Source organism: Choloepus didactylus, chromosome 17, assembly GCF_015220235.1.
Source record: "Choloepus didactylus isolate mChoDid1 chromosome 17, mChoDid1.pri, whole genome shotgun sequence".
Classification (NCBI taxonomy): Eukaryota; Metazoa; Chordata; class Mammalia; order Pilosa; family Megalonychidae; genus Choloepus; species Choloepus didactylus.
In genome coordinates, this window is record NC_051323.1 from 38110679 (window position 1) to 38130854 (window position 20176).

General features: G+C 37.6%; 1 protein-coding gene across 1 annotated transcript in view; it reads right to left on the reverse strand.

Moving 5' to 3' along the window:
• ACYP2 (acylphosphatase 2) overlaps nucleotides 1-20176 on the reverse strand; it is a 320771-nt gene that overhangs the window by 250981 nt on the left and 49614 nt on the right. The gene's annotated exons all lie outside the window — the stretch shown is intronic.

The window sequence follows — 20176 nt, forward strand, 5'->3', positions numbered from 1 at the left end:
AGATTGGGCAGAGCTGCTGGCTTAAACTAGCCCTGTGGTGAGGGGAAGAAAAGAGAGAGAGAGCACCGTGATGTAAGTCTAGAATCAGTGCCAGTTCCTTGTAAGGGAAAGATAACCAGAGTTACTGGAATGTAAAAGAATTGTGGGGATATGGTCAAAGGCGGGGACTCTTGGGGAAACATTTGAACTAGTTAACTATCTGATAGGCTGTACAATTCAAAATCTCAAAGGTGGGCTAGTTAGCTCTCTTGGATAGGCTGCAACCTCTGGAGTACCCAGCCAATGGGGAAACAGGGGAGGGACATATGTATCAAGTGAAGGATATAACTTTTGCCATGTTTTTTTTTGGGAGCGCCTGCCACGTTTCTGGCTGTGCATCTGTTCTTGCAAGATTGTGAATAAACTCTTTTCTCCTCCACAATCAGGTGACTGTTTTTAAGGTATAATGCTTGTTTCTAACAAAATGAACAGTATTCACCAGGCAAACAGAGCAAACTGAGTTCTTTTCTAAGCAGATGGAACTGAGGTAAAATACATGAGGAGAAACAGTTTTGGGGGAAGAAAATGGGTTTAGTTTTAGAAAAATTGAGAGTTAGGTACCTGTGGGATATCTAGTAGGAAATTGGCAAAAGAGTCTCAGGTTTGATTCCAAAACGAGCCGAGAGATCACTCTGGTGGGCACTCTTACGCACACTTTAGACAACCCTTTTTAGGTTCTAAAGAATTGGGGTAGCTGGTGGTGGATGCCTGAAACTATCAAACTACAACCCAGAACCCATGAATCTCGAAGACAGTTGTATAAAAATGTAGCTTATGAGGGGTGACAAAGGGATTGGGAAAGCCATAAGGACCAAACTCCACTTTGTCTAGTTTATGGATGGATGTGTAGAAAAGTAGGGGAAGGAAACAAACAGACAAAGGTACCCAGTGTTCTTTTTTACTTCAATTGCTCTTTTTCACTCTAATTATTATTCTTGTTATTTTTGTGTGTGTGCTAATGAAGGTGTCAGGGATTGATTTAGGTGATGAATGTACAACTATGTAATGGTACTGTAAACAATCGAAAGTACGATTTGTTTTGTATGACTGCATGGTATGTGAATATATCTCAATAAAATGATGATAAAAAAAAAAAGAGTCTCAGGTTTAGAAGAGAATAACGGACTGAAGTCATAAATTAGGAAGTGTATCAGCATGGAGATGATTATTGAAGCCTTAGGATTAGATGAGATTGCCCAGAAAGAGTATATAGAATAAAAAAAGAAGAGGGGCTATGACAGAAATACGGGGAAAACAGAGAAGTGATGGACAGTGGAAGAGGATTCATTCTCTATACCCCAAAGAGATGAGAAGGAGGAGCTAGAAGAATAGGAGGGAAATTAGGAGTGCCTGGAACCAAGGAAGTGAAGGAAAGAGTGTTCTGAGAATGCCAAATTCTGTATGGAACATAAGTTAAAGTTTGAAAACCTTCCTTTTTTTTTAATTTTTTTAATATTCATTTTATTGAGATATACTCACATACCATGCAGTCATACAAAACAAATCGTACATTCGATTGTTCACAGTACCATTACATAGTTATACATTCATCACCAAAATCAATCCCTGACACCTTCATTACCACACACACACAAATAACAATAATAATAATTAAAGTGAAAAAGAGCAATTAAAGTAAAAAAGAACACTGGGTGCCTTTGTCTGTTTGTTTGTTTCCTTCCCCTCTTTTTCTACTCATCCATCCATAAACTAGACAAAGTGGAGTGTGGTCTTTATGGCTTTCCCAATCCCATTGTCACCCATCATAAGCTACCATTTTTACACAACTGTCTTCAAGATTCATGGGTTCTGGGTTGTAGTTTGATAGCTTCAGGTATCCACCATCAGCTACCCCAATTCATTAGAACTTAAAAAGGGTTGTCTAAAGTGTGCATAAGAGTGCCCACCAGAGTGACCTCTCGGCTCCTTTTGGAATCTCTCTGCCACTGAAGTTTATTTCATTTCCATTCACATCCCCCTTTTGGTCAAGAAGATGTTCTCCGTCCCACGATGCCGGGTCTACATTCCTCCCTGGGAGTCATATTCCACGTTGCCAGAGAGATTCACTCCCCTGGGTGTCTGATCCCACGTAGTGGGGAGGGCAGTGATTTCACCTGCCAAGTTGGCTTAGCTAGAGAGAGAGGGCCACATCTGAGCAACAAAGAGGCATTCGGGAGGAGGCTCTTAGGCACAATTATAGGGAGGCCTAGCCTTTCCTTCGCAGCAACAGTCTTCCCAAGGGCAAATCCTGTGGTAGAGGGCTCAACCCATCAAACCACCAGTCCCCTATGTCTGTGGGCATGTTAGCAACCATCACGATGGGGCAGGCCAATACCCCTGTATTCTCCACTAGCTCCTCAAGGGGGCTCTGCATATTTTTTCCTTGTTTTTTTTTTTTTACTTTTTTTTTTAAATCAACTGTATGAAAAAAAGAAAAAAATTAAAAAAAACGTACAATAAAAGAACATTTCAAAGAGACCATAAGAAGGGACTAAGAAAAAGACAACTAACCTAAGATAACTACTTTACTTCCAACATGTTCCTACTCTACCCCAAGAAAGTAACCTAATATAGCAACATTTCTGTGAACTTGTTCCTACTATACCCATCAGAAATTAACAGACCATAGTCATTCCTGGGCATTCCCAGAACATTAAATTTACCCACGATAGCTTATCTGTTCTTATTGGATTATTGTTCCCCCTTCCTTAATTACTCTCTATCTCTAGTTCCCGTACATTCTACATTATAAACCATTTGTTTTACATTTTTCGAAGTTCACATTAGTGGTATCATATAATATTTGTCTTTTTGTGCCTGGCTTATTTCGCTCAGCATTATGTCTTCAAGGTTCATTCATGTTGTCACATGTGAAAACCTTCCATTAAATTTAGAAACATGAAGTTATTTTGACATTGAAGAGTGGTTTCAGCAGGTAGAAGTAAAATTGCATGGGATTGAGGAGTAAAAGGGAAAGGTGAAAATGGAGTGTAGACTCTTCCAAGAATTTGACTGAGAGTGAGAGTTAATACTGTAGCTAAAGAAGAACATGAATAAAATAAGTATCCATGTGTTTATAGCAAAATAAATAAACAAATAAAGGAGAAGTGAAAGCTCCTCCTCACAGTAGAAACCATCTAAAAATGTAGGAGGAATGACAGAATTAGAAAATCACAATTTGGCAACCATATAATAATAATTGATACAGCCAAGAATCTCCCATGAATGCTAAAACTAGCACATGAACCTAGCAGAATATCTCAAAAATCTCCCCACAAGATACTTACCAATTACAATGGAAAAATAGTAATTTTACAATGGAAAAACCTGGCTTATACTAGTGATCAAAGTTATCATCAATAATGGGGCAAATTGACACGTGTCTGCTGAGGTGCATTCCCGGAAAAAGTTGATAGCCTTGATCTAATCATGAGGAAATATCAGACACGCCCAAATAGAGGGACATGCTACAAAATATCTGTCTCGCGGTCTTCAAAAATATCAATACTATGAAAGACAAACACTGAGGAACTGTTCCAGGTTGAAGGAGGCTAAAGAAACTAAAGAGATATGACAGCTAAATGCAATGCATGCTCCAGGATTTTCTTTTGCTATAAAGGAAACTACTGAGACATTTGGGAAAATATGAATAAGCTCTGTTGATTAGATAACTATTATTATCAATGTTACTTTCTTGATTTTGAGAATTGTACTATAGTTTTGTCCTTGTTTTTAGGAAATCTACACTGCAGTATGTAAGATAAAGAGGCACCTTGTCTGCAACTTACTATCAGATGGTTCAGAAAAAAAGTTACATATATAGAGGGAAAAGAATAAAGCAAATGTAATAAAAGGTTAACATCTGGGGAATCTGGGTGAAGAATATACGGAAATTCTTTGTTCTATGATTGCTAACTTTTCTGCATGTCTGAAATTATGTCAAAATAAAATGTTTAAAAAAAAAAAAGATAATGCCTAGAACTGTAAAGTTAAAAAGTAGGAATGTAAACATGCTATTCTGAGATGCGGAAAAGAATTTCTTTTGTAAAATCAGTTACAAGAGAGGAAAGTAGTTAGTTGTTCCTGGGAAGTAAGAAACAGTAGAGGGGAAGGCAGCATTGTTTTTTGTAAAAGGTTTTAGAAAATGATTTGACACTTGAAACCATGTCCATGTGTGGCTTGTATAGCTTTGAAAGAAAAAAAAAAACAAACAAACCTACATTTAAAGGAATAAGAAAGCAAACAAACAAAAACCCCACACACATGGGCTTATCAAGGAAGGTTTTTGACAAGGAAGGGTTTTGCTTGGGTTATTTTGTTTTGGTTTCTTTGTTAAAATGTGAGACACTTAAGCACAGTTACACGTGGAGAGGAAGCCAATAGGGAAAGTATAAAAGTACAGGGAAGAATAAGAAACAACTGGTAGAGGGAGATGTCTGGGTAGGCAGGACAATCTCATCATTTGTTGGGCTGATTTACAAAGGACCAGGGATGACACTAGTCAAATCATTCTTTCTCTCCAATCCCTGGATAGAGACTAACCCATGATGGATTCTCTAAAAATATCTGTTCTTGCCCCCTCTTGTTTCTTGCTGAGTCCTGGAGTGCACTCACCCATGCCTGGTGTGGGTGCTCTCTCATAAGCTCCTAAAGGTACATTCCCTGGAATGTCAGAGGTGAGTCTGTCACTTCCTTTTTCAGTGTCTAAAGTAAAATTCACAAAGATTTGGCAACAGCTCCATCTTCCTCTACAGATTTAGGCACTAAAATTCTCTAAAAAAATTGCAAGACATAACTTTAGGAAGAGTCATCTCTAAACCCATTGCCTTTCATTTATAGATTATCTTTAGTGACCTAATTATAGAGTGAGGCCTGAGGTCAAAATGTTCAGAGAGAATTTGAAGACCAACTTTATCTTCACGTGCAACCGTGGAACCAGTATTGGTTCGGGGAAAGAAGTCACTTCCCACATCACAGGGGCAAATTTTGTCTCCTTAGCAATTCAAGAGTTTTCTTCTAGAATTATGACTCAATTCTTCGGAGGAGAGTTCCTTATCACAGCATGGCAGCCAATGTCTTTCCACTAAGTAGAATGGTCATGACATATTTAATATATTAAAAAACTTAAAAAAAAATCCATTTCACATTTTAAAAATCTGTTCTTAAATTAAAGAATAATATTAAAAGGACAAGTACTGACAAAGACTACTTTTAATTATAGTAATAAGCAAGAAATTAATAGGGGGTATTCAGTCAAAATGGAAGAAAATACTTCCATTAGGGCTTACCTCTACATTTCTTTCCTAGTTTAGTCCACCCATATTCTAATACAATCCAGTCAATTTATTCATGGCAAGGTAATAATTAGTATGTAGTCCTAGCTAAATGACTCTGGTGATATTTTTGAATTGCACCTTCTTTGGTTGGGAATATTGCACTCATAACTGTAGGACAAATAAAATGACTCCTCAGGCCCACACAGATTGAAGGAAGTATTTTCAATAGCAAGTTGCCTTTATATGGGCATATTTCTACATTCTAAAATAATATCTCCATTATCTTAGAGTTCAACTCTTTTAAATCTATAAGAAATATGTCGTGTATGAATGTGTGGTGATGAGTCACAGATTTGAAATAACACCTGCTCTCCTTCGGTTCTGGCACAAAATGTATTATGAAGCCTGCAATTAGGAAAATTATCTTGGCCTGTCTTGCCACAAGGATGGTGACGTCAACATACACATCCAGAGCAGAAATATGTTAGCAAAAATGAGTTTAGAAAACAGTTCTACTCCAACAATGCTTGATACCTTTGTAATGGACAACTGTGTCATTGATAATAATACTAATATCTACTGAACACTTGCTATATTGTTTCTTTTATTCTTTACAACAGTCCTATGAGATAAGTACCATTATGGGTCTTATTAAACTGATGAAGAGAGGTTAAATAAGTTGACCAAGATCATCCAGTTAGCAAATGGTAGGCCCTGGACTTGAACCCAAGCCTCTCAGATTCAGAAGTTCATTCTCTTAACCAGGACCAGCTAGGTAATTTGACTGGCCCAGTGCAAAATGTAAAGGTAGGGCTCCTTGTTAAAAAATTGTTAAGGATTTCAAGACGGTGACAGTAGAATATTATTACACCAAGCATGGGATCCTTCTAAGCTCAGGGCCCTGTGGGATTGCACAGGTTTGCACCTATGCAATTGGCCTTGCTCTTAACCGTATCACTTCCCTCCATTGTGTCCTTCATCCCCACTCCACAACCTAATTCAGTAAATATTTTGTCCAAGCCACAAGTCCATTGTAAGGGACCCCAGGTTGGTTCTTAAGACCTCTCTTTTAATTAGTTTCTTTCCCTCTTTAAAAACAAAAAAACAAAAACAACCAATGTAGCTGTTTTCCACTACAGTTTCAACTACGTAACGCAGTGTCAGGCACTACTTCTTCATGCTGTGATTATTTGCAGCTGCTTCACCCTAATGACGGGAAAAGACTTCTTATATCCTCATAATTGTAGGGTCCTGATTAATGAACACTTTGCCTCCCTGGATCTTCTTTTGAAGATCTTTCCAAACCTTTCATTTGGCACCTTCATTAAAGTGGAATGTCTGGAGTTTGGTGGATGACACGTTTGAGTGTAAACTTTTACTGTCCAACACATATCCTGAAAACAAAGAGAGCCTGTTTGCAGTGTGTATAGAGTAATTGTGACAAGCAGTTTACATTTCTAGGACAGGAATGGGTTGTGTGTATATGTCTGGGGAGGTGGAGGTCTAAGAGAGAGAGAAGGCACGATCTCTTTTACTTGGTGGGGTTTTTCACCTAATTTGATTGACAGCAAATTACTTAGCCAGCTCCAGACTCTGCTTTACTTTCCTCCTCTCACTCGCTGGACCTTCCTGTTTCCCATCCTCACATGGTTTTTTACTATGGTTCCCTTTTCCACAAGAAATTTTGACTATGCCTATCTTTAGTTTCATTCTAATACAGGGTAAGGAAGGAAGGATCTACAGCTATCCTCCATCTGAGACTATTTGCACTTTAGGATATAAATTTGGACTCCTGGGATCAATACCTCCCTCTCAGAGAAAAGGTTGGATAAGATTATAGATAACAATGGAAAGGATAAGGCATGAGTAAGTATCTAGAACTTTAGTTCTAAATCTTATCAGACCCATTATCCACTTTTATATCTACTTTTATAATAAAATATCTCCTTCCCTGATGTGAAATGGAATTCATATATAAATTAACCTGCTGAAGCAAAGAAAGATTATTCCGGTTTGCTAATGCTGCCATTATGCAAAATACCAGAAATGATTGGCTTTTATAAAGGGGGTTTATTTGGTTACAAAGTTACAGTCTTAAGGCCATAAAATGTCTAAGGTAAGGCAACAATCATAGGGTACCTTCACTGAAGGATGGCCGATGGCGTCTGGAAAACCTCTGTTAGCTGGGAAGGCATGTGGCTGGCATCTGCTCCAGAGTTCTGGTTTCAAAATGGCTTTAACCCAGGATGTTTCTCTCTAGGCATCTGAGGATATACTCTTAATTTCTCCCAGGTAAATCTGGACTAGCAAAAGTTTACTTTCAATGGCCATCTCCAAAATGTCTGTCTCAGCAGCAGCTGCTGGGAGGTACTTGTGTTTGTGAGCTTTTTATATAGGACTCCAGTGATTTAATCAAGACCCACACTGAATGGGCGGGGTCCATACCCCCATGGAAATAATCTAATCAAAGGTAATACCCACAGTTGGGTGGGTCATATCTCCATGGAAACAACCTAATCCAAAGATTCTAACCTAATCAACACTAATACCTCTGCCTCACAAGACTGCGTCAAAGAACATGGTGTTTTGGAGACATAATACATCCAAACTAGCACAGTAATTGAAAGGGGAAATAAAATAAAAGTAATTTATGATAAAAATGCATTTCAATATTTACTTAGAGATGTGTTAGGTAAAAGACAAAATGAAGGGGTCGGATATTTACATTTACTTATAATTATAATAAATGAGTTAAGATTTAAAAGAAGATACTTTTCAACTGAACATTAACACTTCTATATATTTGGAAAATTTTTTTTAAAAAGTACATCATAAAAAAAGTGATATCATCAATTGTAACAAATGTTCCACACCAATGCAGGTGGGGTGGTACATGGGAATGCTGTATTTTATGCATGATTGTTCTGTAAACTCACAACTTCTCTAACAAAAAATTTAAAAAAAGAAAGCAAGCACATGGGAAATCTAGTGGTGAGCTGGCTTGGCTTCCTATCCTTGAGAGGCTTTTAGAAGGCAATCTGATGGAAAAAACCTAAGTGTCTTATCAACCAATGAATGGATAATCAATATGTTGTATACACATATGATGGAATATTATTCAGCAGTAAGAAGGAATAAAGTGCCGAAGCACACAACACGGACGATCCTTGAGGACATCATGTTGAGTGAAATAAATCAGACACAAAAGGACAAATACTGTATGCGCTCACTAATATGAACTAATTACAACATGTAAACTCACAGACATAAAATCTAGAATATAGGTTACCAGGATATAGAATGAGGGTAGAGAATGGGGAGTAGTTGCTTAATATGTACAGAATTTTTAACTAGGTTGAATTTAAATGTTTTGAAATGGTAGGGGTGGTGGCAGCATGTTGTTGTGAATAAAATTAACAGTGCGGAATCACGTGTGAATAAGGTTGAAAGGAGAAGCTTAGAGTCACATATGTCACAAGTTCTTTCATCATTAGAACAATGCAAGACACTATTTCAAGGAGTTAATAATAGAGTGGTATGTGGGAAAAAATGTACCTATTGCAAACTATGGACTAAAGGTAACAGTAATATCTTAATATTCTTTCATCAACAGTAACAAATGTACCACACCAATACTAGGGGTCAATAATGGGCAGGGGGTGTAAAGATTATGGGATGTTTTGAGGTTTTCTTTTTCCTTTTTCTTTCTTTTTTTTAATGGAGTAATGAAAATATTCTGAAATTGATTGTGCTGATGAATGATACACTGACAGTGAGCCAATGATCATGTACTTTGAAAGGATTTTATGGTGTGTGAATATATCTCAATAAAATTGAAAAAAAAAAGGCAAACTGAGGTTCCTTTTATGAAAACTTTCAGCAAAACAAACTTAAAAAGGTTTATGTGCTGATTCACCATTCTTGTTGCACCTATGTAAACAATCAAACCAAATGTAATGAAACTAGTCTTATTTCACGATCAAGAATAATCTTTCTTTGGGGTTATCTTTGATCAAAAGGGAAGTAAGTACAGGTTGAATTATGCACCCCCCAAAAAACATGTTGTGCCAGTCTGAATGCCATATTTCTTGATGCAATCTTGTGGGGCAGACATTTTAGTGCTGATTAGATTGAAATTCTTTGAGTGTTTCCATGGAGATGTGCTCCACCCAACTTTAGGTGATAACTCTGATGAGATAATTTCCATGGAGGTGTGGCCCTACCCATTCAGTGTGGGCCTTGATTACCGGAGCAGTATATAAGCTGAGACAGAAGGAGCGAGCTTGCTACAGCCAAGAGGGACACTCTGAAGAATGCACAGGTGCTACAGATGAGAGACAGTATGAAGACAACCGTTGAAAGCAGACTCTTGCTCCGAAAAAGCTAAGAGAGGACAAATGCCCCAAGAGCAACTGAGAGTGACATTTTGAAGAGGAGCTGCAACCTAGAGAGGAGCACCCAGAAAGAAAGCTATTTTGAAACCAGAACTTGGAACAGATGCCAGCCACGTGACTTCCCAGCTAACAGAGGTTTTCCGGACACCACTGGCCATCCTCCAGTGAAGGTACTCGGTTGTTGATGCCTTACTGTATTAGTTAGGGTTCTCTAGTGAAACAGAATCAGTGAGAGGTATCTATGACTATAAAATTTATAAAAGTGACTCATGCAACTGTTGGTATGCACGAGTCCAAATTCTGTAGGGCAGTCAGCAAACTGTCAACTCCAAGGAAGATGTCTGATGAACTCCTCAGGAAATGATCTGGCAACTTCGACGAACTCCTCAGGAAATGAACTGGGATCTTCGACGAACATGTTTGACGAACTCCTCAGGAAATGAACTGGGATCTTCGATGAATGTATTTGATGAACTCCTCAGGAAAAGAACTGGCAACTTCAACGAACTCCTCAGGAAATGCTTCGCTGGGCAGCCGAAGAAGAAGAGAAGGTCCTCTATCTGTCTCGCTTGTAAGTCTTCAACTGATTAATTGGATTAAATCCAGCCAATTGCATTCTCTCATTGGGGAAGACACACCCTTTGGTGGGTCATCAGTCACAGCTGCAGCCAATTGACTGATAAGTTAATAAACCAGCCACAAACCTCCTTGTAGCAATTGTTAGGCCAGTGCTTGCTTGACCAGACAGCTGGGCACTATCACCTGGCCAAGTTGACACACGAACCTAACCATCACACTTACCTTGGACACTTTATGGCCTTAAGACTGTAACTGTGTAACCAAATAAACTCCCTTTCATAAAAGCCAATCCATCTCTGGTGTTTTGCATTCTAGCAGCATTAGCAAACTAGAAAACATGTTCTTAATTTTAATCCATTCCTGTGAGTATGAACCCATTGTAAATAGGATCTATTAAAGATGTTATTTTTAGTTAAGGTGTGGCTCAACTGAGTGACAGCTTTATGAAGAGAAAACCATGTGGAGGAGTAAGAAGAAGGAGGTCAACAGAACCTGGAAAACAAAGTGGAGAACACTGTCACATGCATTGCCATGTGATGGCAAAGCCAAAGATCCACAAGAATTGCTGACAGCCAGCCCTAGAACACCAGAGTTCAAGGAGAAAATATCACCATGCTGACGCCTGGAATTTGGACTTCTCACAGCCTCAAAACCATGAGCCAATAAATTCCTATTAAGCCAAATTAAAACAAAACAAAACAAAGCAGTAGGAGAAGCTCATGACACTCTTGCTGGCCCCTCTTCTACTCTCTCTCTCTGGTGCAGTATGGAGTCAGCCTATGCTCCCACCTGTTCTGAAAGAAGCAGAGCAACTCCTGTGTGCATACTGAGGTGCCTGTCTGTCTATGCCAATCTAGAGCATAGCAGCCTGAAAGACTGTATCAGGAAATTCATCTTGGGCTCATCCTTCTAGAATTTGCCCTGCAGGCAGAAGCAGCTTACAGATAACTAAAGCAATATAAGAAACAATTAAATCAAAGTAGCCTGGAGCAAAGGATTACTTGCTTTAAGTCATACAATAGAGTACCCAGGAGGGGAAAAAAGTCTACTTCATAGGGAATAGATCAAGATTCAAGGACCAAGAATTTTTTTTTTTAATGCAGCACTTTTATTTTTCCTTACATGACAACATGTTGCTGGGGCCTAATGTTCTCACATGACAGTAGAAAACCAAACTTTGTTGTCATGTCTCAAAGATTTGAGAACTGAGTACAAAAAAACTTTACATAAATTAAAGGATGAATAAATTTACAGGTATAAATGCAAACCACTTTCCACCTTGGGGCAAGCAGCAAGCCATATGTTCTAGAGGGAAAGCATCAGGTAAGAAAGGAAGCTGAGTCCTAAGGCTTGGACATTCCCAACTTGTCAGACCCACAAAGCAGAAATGAGAACTGGTTCAGGAGCGCTCCCTGGCCTCCAGAGGAATCTTCTAGAGAAAAGATGGAAAATACCCTGCACTTCACTTTTGCCTTGGGCTGATCTTGATAGGAGGGCTAAACTCTGAAGGACAGCACCAGCTAATGCAGAGCCAACTTGCAAAGACCATGAAAAGCGTTTTTGTGTTGGTTTGTTTATAGCTCCTTTGTCTTTGTTTTGTTAACTCAAATCTCTGTCGTATCATTAGCTGGATATAAACTTAAGGAACAGAAGCTTAGGAACTAAATCCCAGAGTTAACCCTTTAAAATATTAAAATGTACAGAGTGCAACAAAAGATTACAAGGCAATAAAGAAACAAGAAATTATGGCCTATGCAAAGGAATAAGATAAAAATCAAGAAATCATCAATGAAGACGACCAGACTTTGGACATACTAGACACAGATTTTTAAAAAAGAAAAGATTCTCAATATGCTTAAGAAGAGAAAGGAAAACACAGAGGAAGAACTAAAGTGTGTCAGGAAAACAAACAGTGAACACTATGAGAATCTCAATAAAGAGACAGAAATTTTTAAAAGGAACCAACAGAAATATTGTGAGTTGAAGACCACAATAACTGAAACAAAAAATTTCCTAGAGGGTTTCAACAGCAGATTGGAGTTGGCAGAAGAAAGAATCAGTGAAAGTGACAACAAGACAATTGAAATAATTCAGGCTGAGGAGGAGAAAGGAAAAAGAATTTTAAAAAAAGTAAAGAGAGCCTAAGAGTTAAAACTTATTTACAAAGCTATAACAATCAAAGCAGCATGATACTGGCACAAGGATAGATATAAGACCAATGGAATCAAATTGAGAATTCAGAAATAAACCCTCACATCTATGGCCAATTCATTTTTGACAAGGGCACCAAATCTACTCAATTGGGAAAGAGTAGTCTCCTCAACAAATAGTGCTGGGAAAACTGGATATCCATGTGCAAAAAGAATGAAGGTGGACATTACCTCACACCATATACAAAAATCAATCAAAATGGATTAAAGATCTAAATGTAAGAACCAAAGCTATCGTACTCCTAGAAGAAAACATAGGGAAGTACCTTTAGGACCTGGTATTAGGCAATAGTTTCTTAGACTTTACACCAAAAGCATGAGCAACAAAATTAAAAATAGACAAATGGGACTTCAGCGAAATTACAAAACTTTGTGCATTAAAGGGCTTCATCATGAAAATAAAGGCAACCTACTTAATGGAATAAAATATTTGGGAAACCATATATCTAATAAGGGTTTAATATCCAGAATATACAAAGAACTCCTACAACTCAACAACAAAAAGACAAACTATCCAATTTAAAAATGGCAAAAGACTTGAAGACATTTCTCCAAAGAAGATATACAAATGGCCAATAAGCACATGAAATGATAATATCATTATCCATTAGGGAAAGGCAAATCAAAACCACAATGTGATACCATTTCACACCCATCAGAATGGCTACTATTTTAAAAATGGAAAATAACAAGTGCTGGAGAGTATGTGGGGAAATAGGAACAGTCCTTCATTGTCAAGGGAAATGTAAAATGGTTGCAGCTGATGTGGAAGACAGTTTGACAGTTCCTCAGAAAGCTAAGTATAGAATTACCATATAACCCAGCAATCCCACTTCTAGGCATATACCCAAAAGAACTGAAAGCACGGGCTCAAAGAGATATTTGTACACGAATGTTCATAGCAGCATTATTCACAATTGCCAAAAGATGTTAACAATCCAAGTGTCCATCAACAGATGAACAGATAAATACAATGTGGTATATACATACTATGGAATATTATTCAGCTGTAAAAAAGAATGCATTGTGATACATGGGAAAACATGAATGAACCCTGAATATATGTTGAGTGAAATAAAACAAAGAAAAGGACAAATACTGTATGATCTCACCAATATTAAATTATTAGAATAAGATAATTCATAGAGTCAGAAACTATAATATAGGTTACCAGGGGCCAGGTTAGGGTAGGGAAAGGGGTGTTAATGCTTACTTGGTAAAGAATTTCTATGTGAGTGATGGGAAAGTTTTGGTAATGGATGGTAGAGACGGTAGCACAACATTGTGGATGTGATTAACACCAATGAATTATACAGTTGAATGTGGTTAAAATGAGCAATTTTAGATTGTATATGTTACCAGAATAAAAGATTTTTTTAAAAAATCATAGGACTGTACAACATAAAGAGTGAACCCTAATGTAAACTATGGACTATATTTAATACTAAAATTATAAAAATATTCTTTCATCAGTTGTAACAAAGTTATCACACCAATGCAAAGTGTGAATAGTAGGGAAAACTGTGTGTGTGAGGGGGTCTATATGGAAACTGTATTTTCTACACAATTTTTTCTGTAAATCTACAACTTCCCTAATGAAAACATTACATTAAAAATTCCCAACAATGTAAAATCTTCCTTCAATTGATAATAGGAGGCATTCCTGGAAAATTCAGGGTATGTTCAAACTATCAAAAATATACTTTGTATTCATATGTAACACAGAGTTAGGGTCTATGCTCAAGGAATTATAAATAGGTTTTTCACCCACACCAATGCTCTGCAGGACTTTTTTTTTTTTAATTCAGTGTTATTGAGATACATTCACATATCATACAATCATCCATGGTGTACATTCAACTGTTCACAGTACCATCATATAGTTGTGCACTCATCACCCCATTCTATTTTTTGAACATTTTCCTTGTACCAGCAAAAGTAAAAATAAGAATAAAAAATAAAAGTAAAAAAGAACACTTAAATCACCCCCCCCCCTTATTTTTCATTTGGTTTTTGTCTCCATTTTTCTATTCATCCATCCATATACTGAATAAAGGGAGTGTGATCCACAAGGCTTTCACAATCACACTGTCACCCCTTGTAAGCTACATTGCTATACAATCATCTTCAAGAGTCAAGGCTACTGGGTTGGAGTTTGATAGTTTCAGTTATTTACTTCTAGCTACTCCAATGCATTAAACCTAAAAAGGGTTATCTATATATTGCATAAAAATGCCCACCAGAGTGACCTCTTGACTCCATTTGGAATCTCTCAGCCACTGAAACCTTATTTTGTTTCATTTCGCATCCCCCTTTTGGTCAAGATGTTCTCAATCCCATGATGTTGGGTCCAGATTCATCCTCGGGAGTCATATCCTGCATTGCTAGGGAGATTTACACACCTGGGAGTCAGATCCCACATAGCGGGGAGGGCAGTGATTTCACCTGCTGAGTTGGCTTAGCTAGAGAGAGAAGGCCACATCTCAGCAACAAAGAGATACTCAGGGGCAGACTCTGAGGCACAATTATAAGCAGGTTTAGCCTCTCCTTTTCTTCAGGACTTCTGAAAGTTGGTCAGGACAATTTCTTTGTTCTATGGAACTCTTCCACACATCTGTCAGTCCTGGCCTCCAGCCCACTAAATGCCAATAGCATGCCCTCAATCATTGTGATAAGCAAAAATGTGCCCAGAATTCCCAAAATGCACCCTGTAGGGTAGCATAGCTCCTGTTGAGCAACAGGTCTGAGTAAGAGTGCCTGTGTATAGGGTTCCATTACCATCCTAATCCTTGGTTAGGATTTCCACATAACAGAACAAGATATACCTGCTGTCTCCCAGGCTAAGAGTTCTGGGGACTGGCAAGGTTGAACTTAGCAATCATACATTTTCTATTTCTACACAACTATTTTTAGACCACTAGTTTTAAAATAGTACATACACACCCCATATTAACCAAGGTCCCTGACCATGTATAGTAATGAGGCTTTGATCAGGGTGTGGCCATGCTACACATGGACTGATGGTTATGTAGAGTGAGGTAGAAAGAGCATTTATTTTGTGCTATATTTAACATTTTGGGAGATGGAAATGATAGGTGTGTTGATGTGAGAAGATTCCTAAGAACAGTTGGTAGTTAAAGGAAACTGCACTGTAAACATTGTTTTCCCTGGCCAAGGACATATGCCTTAATATTTGTCTTTCTGTCTGCTGAAAATAAAATTGAAGCCAAATTAGGCCCTAAAGTCATGCCCCTTGACACACATCCCTATTTAGCATCAATCCAAATATCATTACCCAGACACTGATAAAGATACCCAGTTCTAGCCAAAAAGAAAAAAAAAAAATAAAAAAGTATGTTTGTGAAAACTTCTGTGAGTCACCCTCCAGCATTTACCAGAGGTCAGTGTGTTGCTGCCAAAGCAAGCTAATATTTGAATAAAAGGAGAAATCTAAACAATCTAAGGAAAAATTAAACAGCAAAATTCCTCTACACCAAGACCTATGTTTTAACATTTGTCCCTCTTAAATTATTCTCATCCCAAAGAAACACCTACTAATTTAACACCAAGTATGTTTTATGAATGGTGCAGTTCCTATATGGGCCATTAAGAATAAAGTGGATTTGAATCAATAGAAGGGAAAGGAAAACTGCATCCCAAAGGGGGAAACCATTCATTCATTCATGTATGCATTCATTCAATTCTTTACCCAGTTTAAATAAATTTATGTCACTTTGCATGTACCCTCAGTTCCCCTGCCCTCAAAGTCACTTTAAGATAGTCCTTTGATTAACAATATCCCTTTGTTAAAGGTAAGTTTCTACCTAGTATCTGCCTACATCTGTGCAGCTAAATGTGACTGGAGAAGAGCCAAACCACATTAAAAGATCCTACTTTAAATTTATGACCATTAACCTTGAGTGGGCCCTTAATGATACTGGCAATTATACTATATTTCCCTGGTCCATTTTTTTTCTCCCACTCTCCCACTCTCTTGGATGACTATTTCATATCTTCTCCTCTCCTCAAACCTCAAAAACCACCCATCCTCATTCTCTGCTGAAGGCCTTTTCTATTCCACTGAGAAAACAGAATGAATCAGAAAAGAGTGTCCACAAACACTGCCACCTGCATCACTGTGCAAATCCTGGGCTTCTTTCCTATGACTATAGGTGAATATGCTGTGCCCTTAGAAAAGGCCACTGATCTACTTGTGGACTAGATACCATCCACCTATTCTCATCTACTCAAGGACATCACTCCAGCAATTTCCTTCTCAATCTCCTGTATCAATTCTTCCTTGGTCTCTACTGGATCTTTTCATCAATATTAAACATTATTTACCCCATCTTTGAAATACCATCCCTTGGCCCCACTTCCTCCTCCAGCTACTATCCCATTTTTTTTTCCTTTCTATTACAACAAAAGTATTCCTAGGTATTTTCTACACTTAACCATCTCCAGTATCTCCCATCCTATTCTCTGTTGAACCCAATCTAGTCAGGCATGCATCCAATTCACTACAATGAAATCACTCTTATCAAGGTCACTTTGACCTCCATGTTACAATATCCAATGGCCAAGTCTCAACCTTTATCTTACTTAATCAATTAGCAGAATATAATCATTCTCTTCTTGAACCACTTCACCGCTTGGTTTTTAGAAGCACACATATCTACTCTTCCTCCTACCTATCTGGAAGCTCCTTCTTAGTCTTTTTTGCTAGATCCTCTTCATCTCCCTGACCTTGGAGTATCCCAAGGTTTAATTCTTAGACCTTTTTTTTTGGCATCTTTACTCACTTATTTGGTGATCTCATCCAGTCTCATGGCTTTAAATACCATTTACTACATGCTAACTATGACTGAATTTATATCTCTAGCCTGCATTTCTACTCTGAACGCCAGACCCACATATCCTACTTCCTCCTTAATATCTCCACTAGGGTGACTAATAGACATCTCAAATTTAACAAGTTCAAAACTGAACTTCTGATCTCTCCCCCCTGTCCTACTGCCAAACCCGCGCCTCTTCAGGTCTTCCCCAGTTGACCAGGCCAAAACTTCGGCATCATCCTTGACTCCTCTCTTCTCTCATACCCCACATCTAATCTATCAGTAAATTTATCAGCTTAACCTCCAACATATGTTCAGAATCTGACTACTTCTCAATACTTCCACTACCACCACATTGGTCCAAATCACTGTTGCCTCTCACCTAAACTATTGCAGAAGCCTAACTATTCTCCCAACTTCTACCTTTGACTATAGCTATTCACACTATGCTCAACACAACAGACAGATTAATCGTGATAAAACGTAAGTCATAGCAGGTCACTCCTCTGCTCAAAACCCTCCAATGATCTTTTTATTAAAACTCAAGCCCCCAAATTCCTATAAAGCCCCTACATGCTGCCAATTGCCCATTCCCTTGTTCAATCTCATCTCCTACTTCTTTTCCCTTTGCCTGCTCCATTCCAGCAGCACTCTCCCACCCTTGCTATTCCTTAAACATTCCAGGCAGCTCAAGGTCTTTGCACTAGCTGTTCCTGGGATGCTTTTTGCCTCACTCACTTGCTTCCTTCACTCAAAATATCACCTTCTCAGTGATCCCTTCCTTATTTACTCATCAAAACTTGCAACTCCCAAACACACCTTTACCTCTTCCTGGCTTTATTTTTTTCTGTAGTTTTCATCACCATCTACAAGAATGCATGTTTACATTACTTATCTCTATTTTTTTTTTTTTTTTTTTTGCCTATACTTGCCAAACAATGTGAGTTTCACAAGGATAGGATATTTGTTGGCTTTATTTATCACTGTATTCCCAGCACCTAGAAGAGTACCTGAAATACATGAAGTATCCAATTAAATATTTATTGAGCGAATGAATGTTTGCTTACTGTATGGTAAGTATCAGTTTTAGGTGCTAGCCAAACAGAGATGAATACAATTAAGTTACTCTCTACTTCAGGTTCCTCATCTATAAAATGGAGGTGATTCCATGTGATTAAATGACTCAATAATATACAGTGCTTGGGATAGTGCCTAGCAAATAGTAAATGTTATGTTAAGTAAACAAATTTTATTTTTTTAATTCCTGCCCTCAAGAAGTTCATATACAGTGGAAGAGGAAGACATATCTGCAAAAAGTACAAAGTGTATGGCTGTACCTCAGACTATGGGAAGGGTCAATTTCCCCTTTTGGTCAAGGAATCTTTCACAGAGGAGGACTGTGGTGGACTGAACATGTTCTTGGTCTTGATCAACATTCTGTTGGGTGTGGACCCATTGTAAAAAAGATCTCTTCAAGATGTTACTTCAGTTAAGGTATGACCCAACTGAATCAGGCTGGGCTTTAATATGGCTTACTGGAGCCCTTTATAAGCAGAGTGAAAATCATGTGTAAAAGCAATATGTTAGGTGCTGCAAATGCATTTTTGGAGAAGTCACAGTAAAGTTGCATCCATTCATTGTTGAATATCAACAATAATTAACATCTTTACAGTGATGTTCTGGATTTTTCACTCAATGAGCATGTTAAAGTGTAATGTCTCATAGCTCAAGGCCACAACTTTTTTTTTCAATAGACCTGTTGCTTATCTTAAAAAAAAAAATTGTAGATGGAAATCAATGTTGTGCAAAAAAATTAATAAAAATCTTTGATTCAGACAGTTTATGCGGTACATTAAATGTCCTTAAACAAACTGGACCCCCTATCTTCCCCCAATTACAAAAACAGTGGAACAAACAAAATAGTAGAACCACAAAATATCTTTTGTGTGCGTTTTATAACCCAATAATTTCTTTCCAATGTTTAACCTTAAGGTACTAATCCAGTGATGGTTAGCATTCTAATATGCTTAATTATGATCTTAATAAATAATGAATTAAAACATCACTTTAAGGCTCAAGTCAATATCTGAGTCCACTGAGACTTCTAAATAAACTACCTCTGTAGTAAATTGACACGTATAACTTAATGGGACAAATGTCCTCTATTCACCTATACTACCTCTTATCTTTTTACCCCAGGGCCTTTTATTGAATTAAATACTGCTAATCATAGGATTTTACAATCCCGATTGGAAGTATTCTAATTCACACACACCCATATTGCACACTTGGAAAGAAAGAATGATTTATGAAATTAATCTCTAGCATCTTTGATTAACCTTAATTTTTGTTTATCTAGTTTATTTTATCAGGAAGTCAGCTTTTTGCTCCCATTTGGACCACTTTGCCTCTGAAAATTTAATTACATACAGAAAGGACACTGTATGCCTTTTTATCTTATGCTAACTTTAACAAGTGTGTCTGTTTTATATATACATATAACCCAAACGTCAAATATATATTGGGTAGATGGGAAAAAATAGTTTAAATAGCAGGAAAAGGGGAATTGTATTTTAAATAAGTCCTTAAATAATATGTTGTGTTCTTTTATCAGTGTTTCATTATAGGACAATATAGGTAATTTTGGTGTACTTTGAAATAACCGCAATTTCAAATTCATTTGGACATTGTTACGGTTTGCTAATGCTTCCATTTTGCAAAACACCAGAAATGGAATGGCTTTTATAAAGGGGGTTTATTTGGTTACAAAGTTACAGTCTTAAGACCATAAAGTATGCAATATAAGGCATCAGCAAAAGGTACCTTCACTGAAGGATGGCCAT